Raw genomic sequence first — 11599 nt, 5'->3', positions numbered from 1 at the left:
TAGTGCACTATATAGGGAATAGGATGCCATTTTGTCTAGGGTCCCCAGAGCGGCATATCCTTTTTTTCTCCCTCTGCTGGCCTGGAGGATCCAGACAGACCAGGCCACACTGTGGCTCATATGGCTGTGTCTCAATACTCTTAAATGGCTTCCTTTCCTTATATCCTTTAATTCTAGGAGAAGCTATACATGACCTGTCCAGGGGAAACTCCGGGCCTTAGTTAAAGACCTGGACGTTTTCCTAGTCAGGTCACATTGTCGGGAAAAGGTCCCTTCTATATTTATATTATATTAAATCTCATCACGGACAACTTGCACATTTGATCTAATTAGCTTCTTTTAAACTACTTACTACTTTTTTAGCTACTTTGCTACTACTTAGCATGTTAGCTAAATCTTCCCCTAACCCTAACCTTAACCCTTTAACCTAACTCCTAAACTTAACCCCAGGGGCGTAGCCAGAGGGGTGTCCAGGTTTGCACTGGAAACCCCTGCCATCTGATTGGCCACACCGGGTGCCACCCCAAAATATAATGTTCTACATGCAGTTTGATGCTGATTGACATCTCATTTCACCTCTTGTTGAAAGAAGCATTTATTTTGACGTTCGACTGTTTTAGGGTTTAGCATCGGCTTTAGGTTTCCTGAACAACTTTTACGAAAGATGAGTCGCTGTGTAATTTTAACGTTAGATCTTTGGCTCCCAGACAGTTAATCAGATAAGAGAGACACCAGATATGCTGTTCCAAAAGGGCCCAATGGTTGGCTAGGCCTAAACTTTAAACTACACATTTTAGTTAGCAGCTGTTAGTATCTAATCTTGTGGATCCCTTAATTATACATTTGCATAGAGATATGACACATTATTTAACGTGTATTTCAGACATTTCAAGATCCACAGATGAGGGTCCTGTCTGCACGGATTAAAAACAGTGCAATATTTGCATTTTGTGTGTAATATAATGCACATTGTTTGAATTTGGTGCTTCTCGATACTGTAAAATCAGTGCCTGACCCAGTTTTTTGCTCTCCTGTAGAAGCTTTATAACTTTGTATCTGGCTCGTACGTTCATCTCAAGTGGCTTGCAGTTCAGAAAGAGCTGTATCCACAGCAGCAGCCCAGGGAACTACAGAGACTTGCAGAAGGCAGACACATGGCATGACGTAATCTGAGGGACAGTCTTCCAGCAGTTCTGAGAGTGTTACAGGACATCACACTTGAAAATAGTGGTGATATATCAGTGGAGGCAAGGGGCCTTCTTTCTCAGATTTACCTTTCATTTTGGTAAAATGTTGTAAAGTGCTTGGTGATGCCAAATGTCTTTCTGACATGCTCCAATCAAGCTCTCTTGACTTAGCAAGGGCAGTGGATCTAGTAGGTGCCCTTATAGACACATTACAGGACTAGAGAAGTGAGGGTTATTTTGGAGAACTATGGAAAGAGATTGAAGAAATTGCAGAGCACTGCAAAATAAGTGTACAGTGTGTAAAAGACAGCCTAAAACTATATTTCACGACTCATTGAAGATGAGCACTGTAGGACAGAATAATAGTGACCAAAGTGATGGTGAGAGCTTCGAAAAAGCTATGTTTTATCAGGTGCTTGACAGTCTTGACAGAGGCGTTTTTCAAAGAAGAATTGTGAGATAATGCAAGGGGTCCAGTCTCTCAACCCAAAGAGAACAGCATTTTTGAATGAGGAGCTTCTGTTTGACTTTGCTCAGACCTTTGAGTCAGATTTAGAGGACCTCAAACATGAGGTTCATCAAACCAGGGGGCTTCTCGATAAGAGAGAAAAAAGTGAAAGAGACAGACCATCTACTCTCCTTTACTTTGTTGTGTTTCTAGAACCTTCTAAAGAGGTCTTCCATGAGCTATTTCGACTTTGCAAGATTTCTGTTGTTACACCAGTCAGCAGTGCTTCTTGCGAGAGAAGCTTCTCAGCTCTAAAACTGATTAAAACCCACCTCAGGATAACCGTGGTTGATGACTGGTTAAGTCACCTCGGAATTCTCAGTGTTGAGTCAAGGAGGGAAATGTATTTATAAAGCCCTTCTTACATCAGCTGATATCTCAAAGTGCTGTACAGAAACCCAGCCTAAAACCCCAAACAGCAAGCAATGCAGGTGTAGAAGCAAATGCAATTTGAAAATCACATCAAACACATCATCACAACAGTGTAGTTATTTTAACACTCACCTCACCGTGATTGGTAAATTTGAAGAACAAACGGGTTGAAACTGAGTGGAAAAGATGATCGTTGTGGATGTTGTTTCAAAGCCGAACACAACTAAATGGACAGCATTTTCTAAGGCGATGATTTATTCAAACAAACACTCGAACACATATTAGAGCGTATGCATATGCGTACTTTAGACCTGTAGAGCCCAACTTAATTAAAATAATGATTGTGCTGTTATACAATACATATTATGCATGACATAAACATGAAAAAAAAACTGATTCAAGATGTCTTTGGTACATAATTGGTCTAGCATGTACATAAAATAAAAAATAGTAGCAATTACATTTAAGTGTATACTTTTTAGTGTGCATACTGAATGGACTGGTTACCTTATGTTAAGCTACAAACTTTTTATCCATGAGTCTTGGAGATAACGTATAGACCTGGGCGATGCTTTTGGTTCATTGATTGTGCAAGGCGCCTTACAGAGTTATCCTTCAATACATTTGCATTTGATATTGAATTGCCTAATAATTGGGCTAGCTTAATATTTCTATAATGAATTGTCTGATAAATAACCTTTAACTATATTTTAATAATTCATTGGCTTAGACATTACTTTTAACAAAAGGCTAAGCTGTGTTTCAATATATTTCACTTGTGATTTCATGAATATGAATATTTTCTAGTAAGATTTTTTATCCGTTGCGTTATGCTAATTAGTGTCAGTTGATGACAATTCTCCAGGATCCAGGATGGGTAGTTCTAAGAGATTGTTTGTTAACTTGGCTTTCGAAGACCTTAGAAAGACAGGGTAGGATTGATATAGGTCTGTAGCAGTTTGGGTCTAGATTGTCACCCCCTTTGAAGAGAGGGGATGACCACGGCAGCTTTCCAATCTTTGGGAATCTCAGACGATACGAAAGAGAGGTTGAACAGGCTAGTAATAGGGGTTGCAACAATTTCGGCAGATAATTTTAGAAAGAGAGGGTCCAGATTGTCTAGCCCGGCTGATTTCTAGGGGTCCAGATTTTGCAGCTCTTTCAGAACATCAGCTATCTGGATTTGGGTAAAGGAGAACTGGTGGGGGCTTTGGCGGGTTGCTGTGGAGGGTGCCGGGCAGTTGACCGGGGTAGGGGTAGCCATGTGGAAGGCATGGCCAGCCGTAGAGAAATGCTTATTGAAATTCTCAATTATAGTGGATTTACCAGTGGTGACAGTGTTTCCTAGCCTCAGAGCAGTGGGCAGCTGGAATGAGGTGCTCTTATTCTCCATGGACTTTACAGTGTCCCAGAACTTTTTTGAGTTAGTACTACAGGATGCAAATTTCTGTTTGAAAAATCTTGCCTTAGCTTTTCTAACTGCCTGTGTATATTTGTTCTTAACTTCCCTGAAAAGTTACATATTACCGGGGCTATTCGATGCTAATGCAGAACGCCACAGGATGTTTTTGTGCTGGTCAGGGCAGACAGGTCTGGAGTGAACCAAAGACTATATCTATTCCTAGTTCTACATTTTTTTTGAGAGGGGCATGCTTATTTAAGATGGTGAGGAAGGCACTTTTAAAGAATAGCCAGGCATCATCTACTGACGGGATGAGGTCAATGTCATTCCAGGATACCCCGGCCAGGTCGATTAGAAAGGCCTGCTCGCAGAAGTGTTTCAGGGAGCGTTTGACAGTGATGAAGGGTGGTCGTTTGGTCGCAGACCCATTACGGATGCAGGCAATGGGGCAGTGATCGCTGAGATCTTGATTGAAAACAGCAGAGGTGTATTTGGAGGGCGAGTTAGTTAGAATGACATCTACAGTATACAAGGGACACGACAGGACAAAGACGTCTGGCTGCTATGCCATCTTGGAGAGGAAGATTGCAAACAGATTGCTACAAATTAATAAAAACGACAGCTGAAATGTCTTGAGTCATTTTTTTTTTTTACAAATAATTACACAGGTGCACCTTGTGCGGGGAACAATAAAAGGCAACACTCAAATGTGCAGTTTTGTTACTCAACACGATGCCACAGATGTCTCATGTTTTGAGGGAGCGTGCAATTGGCATGCTGACTGCAGGAATGTCCACCAGAGTAGTTGCCAGAGAATGTAATGTTACTTTTCTCTACCATAAGCCACCCCAACAGTGTTTTAAATAATTTGGCAGTGCGTCCAATCGGTCGCACAATTGCAGACCAAGTGTAACCATGCCAGCTCATTCCCATTTCATGACCTCTACATCCGGCTTCTTCACCTGCGGGATCATCTGAGACCAGCCACCCAGACAGCTGATGAAACTGAGGAGTATTTCTGTCTGTATTAAAGCCCTTTCGTGGGGAAACTCATTCTGATTGGCTGGGCCCCTGCCCAGTCATACGAAATCCATAGATTGGGGCCTAATTATTATTTAACCTTTATTTAACTAGGCAGATCAGTTAAGAACACATTCTTATTTACAATGATGGTTTACCGGGGAACACTGCCTTGTTAAGGGCAGAAAGACAGATTTTTACCTTGTAAAATGTAGCACTGTTCACAGGCTCTGATGCTTTGATTAACATCCTGGTGAGAAACCACAGTCAAATCCAAAGTAGAAGTCATAGATGTTGAGTGTAATTATTCGTAATTGTTAAATGAATAACAACAGTGCTACTGCTCCTGTCACATACAGGAATCCCTTCCCCATCATCATGACTGCTGCCTGCACTGTGTCCCAAAGTGTCCCTCCTAACTCGCTTTCACCCTCCAGATTCATTGATCTGCGCTAATTGTTTAGTCCACAGTTCGTTTCCTACTTGCCAACCCACAAGTAATGGCACCATTGCCAAAATGGACAATTGGATCCGTTTTAATGGTATGCAGAATTTCCTTGACCTTTTCATGTCTTTCACATAATTTTGCCTACTCTGTCTTATTACCTGTTCTACTTTGTCTAAAAGCTCTCTGACCTGATTGGTATCGCCCTTAACATCATTGTTGAACACTTGGAAACTGCCTTCCCATTTCTGAACAAAATTCTTCAGGTTTTTGTCTTCTCTAAAAACCAGCTCTACGGAAGTGTCTCCATAACTAAAGAGCACTATGGTATATTCACTGACAGAGGGACTTAACATCTTCTCCAGTGTCTCCATCACTCTCTTCTCTTGTTCTGTGAAGCGGCCCAGCTGAATGACCGGTAGGAAGGCATGGGGACCTGGTGTTAGAGAGAGACAAAGACCTCTCAATCTAATCTCTGACTTCCTCTTCAGAGAGGTCACTGTTGAGCAGACCTGGAGTGTCCACAACCATCACTGTCCTCCCACACAGCCCCGTCTCTCTCTCTGCTCTCACTCTTCAGGGTCAGTGACTTGGGACTGATTCTGGAATCAAACAGCTTTTGGCCCATGATGGTGTTTCATGCTGCACTCTTCTCCAATCCACTCAGACCAACCAAAACCAGTCTCAGGTCATTGCTGATTTCAGCTTCTGAAAGCAACAGTAAGTAGATGAGAGAAGAGATTTGTATGTCCTTAGTGATGAGCAAAATGGAATACTGCTGCTCAGAGACGTACATGAGTAGGATCACAGATGAATAATAAAACAAATATGGGCATTATTCCTATCTCAATAACTCATGTATAGATCAGTAAAAAAAACAATAATTATGAATTGAAAGATCAATGCATCTGTCAACTTGCACTATACTACATTACATTGTGTTCATTTTCATTAATTAGGTCATTTCAAAATGCATTTATGTGCTTGTATTAATCAATATGCTTTAGTATATGTAATTCCCAAACATTCTAAGAATTTATGAAAAAGTGAAAATTACCTTATCCAATTGCTTACTTGTCAGAAAATGTAAAAATTAAAATGTCATTCTTCCTGGGGGTCTATATAAACAGATTTTAATACGATTTCATGTTGCTAAAATGCTCTCCAGCAGCCTGACACCTGCGCCTCTCCCCCCTTAGGGGGAAATTCTTTCTCCACGTGCCAACCCTAAACTGCCAGTCCCTCCCCTGCACCCCGAGCTAGGGCGAACCCTCGCCCTCCTCCGGTACCCCGACCACGACCTGCAGAAAGTGGAGGAAGAAGAGGTGGTGGAGGAGGAAGGACAAAGGAAGGACGGTGGAGGATGAAAGGAGGAAGGAGAAGGGAGGGATGGTGGAGGGATGGTGGAGGATGAAAGGAGGACGGAGAAGGGAGGGATGGTGGAGGATGAAAGGAGGAAGGAGAAGGGAGGGATGGTGGAGGGATGGTGGAGGATGAAAGGAGGACGGAGAAGGGAGGGATGGTGGAGGATGAAAGGAGGACGGAGAAGGGAGGGATGGTGGAGGATGAAAGGAGGAAGGAGAAGGGAGGGATGGTGGAGGATGAAAGGAGGAAGGAGAAGGGAGGGATGGTGGAGGATGAAAGGAGAAGGGAGGGATGGTGGAGGATGGAAGGAGAAGCGAGGGATGGTGGAGGATGAAAGGAAGAAGGAGAAGGGAGGGATGGCGGAGGACGTGTCAGATGATTCAGGGCTGCCTCTGGACCTGGACATGGTGTCTCTGGATCCTCTGGAAGAGGAAGAGGAGGAAGATTTTTCTCTGGGGGAGCCTATGGACTGAAGCATGTCTCCTGACACACTAGAGGGCGCTGTCCCTACACCAGGGAGACATCTACTACACCCAGCCCCGTCCTCTTCCTCCCTGTTTCTGCAACCTAACGGCTAGTTCTATCCAGTCTCCAACTCCCCCACTCCCTCCCTCCTGTCCCCCGTCTGGACAACAACAACGGTGGTCGTCGGACGTCCGATTGGCTGGAAGGCTAGCAGCTTCCGCACTGCAATCCCGGACCCCTCTGCTGGCCCTGCCCCTGAGCAAAATGAGTTAATTTCCTGTCCGGGCTGCTGTCTTATTGGTTTGCGCTTTCCTTCTGTGTGCCTGAAGGAGGCGAATGGTCTCGCTCCTCTGTCCGCGCCTTGCGTGTCTTGGCTGCCCCTACCGGAGGGACAGACTTAAGTAGGGCTCCCCCTAGTGGGCTGACTGACTGACTGACAACAAAGTGTGTGTGTGTGTGTGTGTGTGTGTGTGTGTGTGTGTGTGTGTGTGTGTGTGTGTGTGTGTGTGTGTGTGTGTGTGTGTGTGAATTCATTATTTTCTTCTACTTATTCATTTGAGTTCTTATATATTGGTTGTTGACCTGGCTTCATTTGATAATGTCAGTGTGTCCCTGGTTTGTTCACTCACTTTCTACACTCTGAATCTTTCTATTTGATTCCTATTAATGATTTTTCACTGGTCTGGGTGGTGCTTGAGATTTGTATTGAATTCAAACAGGTGCTTCTTCTTGCCTCAAACCTCAGTGTTCTTCCCATAACCCACTATGATCCAGGTATCCTCAGCATGTTTTAACAGCCTGTGTAACTTTGAAACAGCATGAAAAGCAATTCTCCTTATTGTACAGATTATTCCACCCAAGTGTGTGTGTGTGTGTGTGTGTGTGTGTGTGTGTGTGTGTGTGTGTGTGTGTGTGTGTGTGTGTGTGTGCGCCTGCACGTGTGTGTGTGTGTCTGCGCCTGCACGTGTGTGTGTGTGTGTGTGCCTGCACGTGTGTGTGTGTGTGTGTGTGTGTGTGTGTGTGTGTGTGCCTGCACGTGTGTGTGTGCTTGCACGTGTGTGTGTGTGTGTGTGCCTGCACGTGTGTCAGAGGGAGAGATAGTATGTGTGTCAGAGGGAGAGATAGTATGTGTGTGACTGAATGACGAAGGTTTGTCCCCTGATGTCTGTATTGAAATGTTAAATGTTCGCTGGTCATTTCCCCGTACCTGTGTGTGAGAGATTAGAGAACTGAGTGTAATAATTGTATATAAAGTGATGAGGTGTACATCATCTTTACTCTGTTTTACACTATTGATGATAATCTTTGCACTTTTGATTTCATAGGCCTGCTGGTTCTTTGTCTGTTTGGGATGAAATGGCACCCTATTCCATATATAGCGTACTACTTTGAACAAAGCCCCATGTGTTCTGGTCAAAAGTAGTGCATTATATATGGAATAGGATGCCAATTTGTCAGTTGGTCCCAGAGTTTAGGATTTTATTTTCTCCCTCTGCTGGCCTGGAGGATCCAGACAGACTAGGCCGCCATGGCTCACATGTCTGTGTCTCAATAACCGTCAATGGCTTCCATTCCTCGTAACCTTTACTTCTAGGAGAAGCTATACAGGACCTGACCAGGGAAAACTCCAGGCCTTAGTTATAGACCTGGAGGTTTTCCCAGTCAGGTCACTGGTCAAGAAAAGAGAGTCTCTTTATTACTTCACTGTTTAAACAGCATGATTTACAGTCTGGACAACTGTGTGCATCCATATAAATAATTCCACTGTTCTGTCCCATATTGATGATGTCATATTGACAATGGTATGAACACCAACCCATTTGTTCAAGGAATGACCAAGTCATGGAGTGTTATGCACAACATGAATACGTTTTTTTATTTTTTGTTGTTGATTAAAACATATTTGATTTATAATGCCAATGCATGAAAGCTACCCTAAAATCACATACGTAGCTAATTACCAGCTTTAATAAACTGTCATGATGATTATTTGTGTTATTTTAAGAAAATATCCTCACTGAATATCAATGAAACAATAGATTACATTCAATGTTGTCTAGTATTTGTCTTAAATTGTCATTACATAATGTTTACTATTGACATAAATGGAAACAAATCACAGACACAGCAGAGCCAGGATAAATGTCATAAATCTTTATGTAAGCTATAGAATATACATCTATAGAAGTCAATGCTATAGTTACAGGCTATAACAGTAGAATGGCAACAGTGTACACTGTATATGAATGCATTCAATGTGACTAAGCTCGGGACTCTTGAACAGCATTGTTTCAGATTTTCATTGTGTACTGCACCTATCTTTTACTGCTGTTTTCCACACTTCAGCAGCTTTTTTAATAAAACTATATAGAAAGCCATTTCTTCCTTCAGCTCTCTCTCTTGCCTCCCTTTCATGTTTTTCCCTCAGCTCCTTTATTTCTTTATCTTTAGCCTCGTTTTCCAGTTTCAGTTTCTCCAGTTCCTCCTCCCTGAGTCTCTGCTCTTCCTTCTCTCTCTGGATTCTCTTCTTCTCCTCTTTAATAGCTTTCTCCTGAGCCTCTTGTGTATCTTGCTTCAGTTCATTCTGTCTGCGTTTCTGCTCTTCGTTCTCTCTCAGGATCCTCTCATTCTTCTCTTTAAGCTCTTTTTCCCGAGCCTCTTGGATCATTTTTTCTTTCTTCAGTTTCTCCTCCTCTCTGCGTATCTTCTCTTCATTCTCTCTCAGGATCCTGTTCTTCTCCTCTTCAATCGCTCTCTCAGCCTCCTGGAACATATCAGTGGTGTAGTGGCTTCCTCCATTCATCTTCACCATCGTGTTGATCTTCTCAAGCAGCTCAGTGACCTGGGAGCGATTCTTATCTTTCTTGTTGAAGACATGATATCTCCCATTGCATTGGGAAATAACACTATCCAGATGTGGATTTCCAAGCAGGAACTGTGCAATTGTTACATCATCATCATCATCATCATCACATGAAGAAAGTCTCCATGTGTGAAGAGAACCATGGTGTATTTGGATGCTTCATCCCCAAATAATGTCTTAATCATCTCCACAGTTTTCTGTTCCTCTTCAGTGAATCTTCCCAGCTGGATCACAATCAGGAACACATGGGGACCAGGTGCAGAGAAAGAGATGCATTCAGCAATCTTTTTCAGTGACTCTTCATTGGACAATGAAGTATCAAACAAACCTGGGATGTCAATAACAGCTACACTTTGCTCACCCACCTTCCCTCTTCTCTTGTGACAGTTTTTTGTCTGAGAAATAGAGGAGATTTTTGATGGGAAAGCTTTTTCCCCTAGAATGATGTTTCCTGCAACACTTTTCCCAGCTCCTGTCTTCCCGACCAGAACAATGCGGATCTCCCCATTTTGTGTATGCAGTTGGATTCCTGTTGGATAACAAGAACACTTGTTAACTTTTTTAAGAGGTCTAGACTTCATGTACTGCTTGTTAGCACATTTTGAGTAATGGCAAAAACAATTTGTTTCTTCATGGTCTGCACAAAACAATCTGTGAGCATTGCCTCTACAGATGCAGGATCTTAATTTTAGCCTGTTTGCTACAGCAGGAAAATAATCCTGCAGCAATAGGAAATGTGAATTATTATATGGATTAGGGAAAATCAAGTCTGGACTTTCAAAGTGGACATTAGAAACTTTAGAGTACTTAAAATGCAAATCCACTACAATTTTGCATTTGCTGCTGTGCAGGAAAACCTTCAGCAACAAAATATTTATCAAATTAAGATCCTACATCTGTATGTGCTAAACTGTTTTTATGCCATTATAATTTTTTGCTAAATTGACTCCCATCAAATACCAAGCAATCTCTTGGTTTCAATATATAAACAAAGGCCACCGTACAAACATAAATGTATAATCCATGTGTTCCTTTTTTAGAATCATTACAGCAAGTGAGAAAGAGAAGGAAAGATAGAGAAGGTAGTGCTCTAAAACAGTCATAGACAATAAGCGCATACAAGAATAAAAACAAAATGAATTACTCCACTGACTTGTACATTATAATGTAACTAATAATGTTAACATTTTGTGTCAACTTGACAAAAAAATAAAAGGGGAGTAATATAAAATAATGCTCCCCACTGCTATGCATCATTATATTTCTAGAGCACATGAAGATCAAAGGAAAAAGCACATCAAAAAAGGAATCAATACCATTGGCTTGAGTTCCCATCTTTATAACCTAAAGGCTACTCACCAGACTGAGAAACTTTGCTGTTCATGTTTGCAGTGAAGATCTGTCACTCTGTCTCAAGCACTGTGTGAGAGTAGTAGCAGAAGTAGTTTCTATGCTTCTATAAGGATACTAAAGATATACAGTGTGAGAGTGGGTCTGCTCACTTGTTTTATACAGGATCTGTCAGGTGCCCACCCCCTGACACACCCACAGGCTTTCTCTTAGCTTTCATACATTTACTGAAATCCTTTCCCACTAGTTATGGCTGTAATACAATACAACTGTTTTGACTGGTCTAATATTGAACTATTCAGTCAAGTCAAATCGTAATGCACTAGTAATCGGCAGTATGTTTGGACTACTATGTGTTGACTACTAATTGAGGCCGAATATATTCAACATGTTTGAACATTTTCGGGATGCCGTATGTGCCCGTAGAGTGCCCGGGAGCCTATGGGAGCCATCATCCGCAAATCGGTTATGTGCTTACACTTTACGAGACTGTGGCATTATGTTTTACTCTGGGTATGATCTAAAGATTTGGGAAAATGCTCCTGGAGCTGATCAGGAGCCTGTAGATCGTCCTAAAAACTTGTAGTGTCTACCCGGCTTTATTTTCACATATTGTTGCTCA

General features: G+C 42.2%; 1 pseudogene; it reads right to left on the bottom strand.

Annotated features, from left to right (window-relative positions):
- Positions 1-8903: 8903 nt before the first annotated feature.
- On the bottom strand, positions 8904-11094 carry LOC139403111 (GTPase IMAP family member 9-like; annotated as a pseudogene).
- Positions 11095-11599: the final 505 nt, after the last annotated feature.

The sequence above is a fragment of the Oncorhynchus clarkii genome, unplaced genomic scaffold, assembly GCF_045791955.1.
Source record: "Oncorhynchus clarkii lewisi isolate Uvic-CL-2024 unplaced genomic scaffold, UVic_Ocla_1.0 unplaced_contig_5351_pilon_pilon, whole genome shotgun sequence".
NCBI classification, from domain to species: Eukaryota; Metazoa; Chordata; class Actinopteri; order Salmoniformes; family Salmonidae; genus Oncorhynchus; species Oncorhynchus clarkii.
The sequence above is the reverse complement of the archived record's forward strand: the minus strand, read 5'-3'. Positions and strand labels throughout refer to the sequence as shown.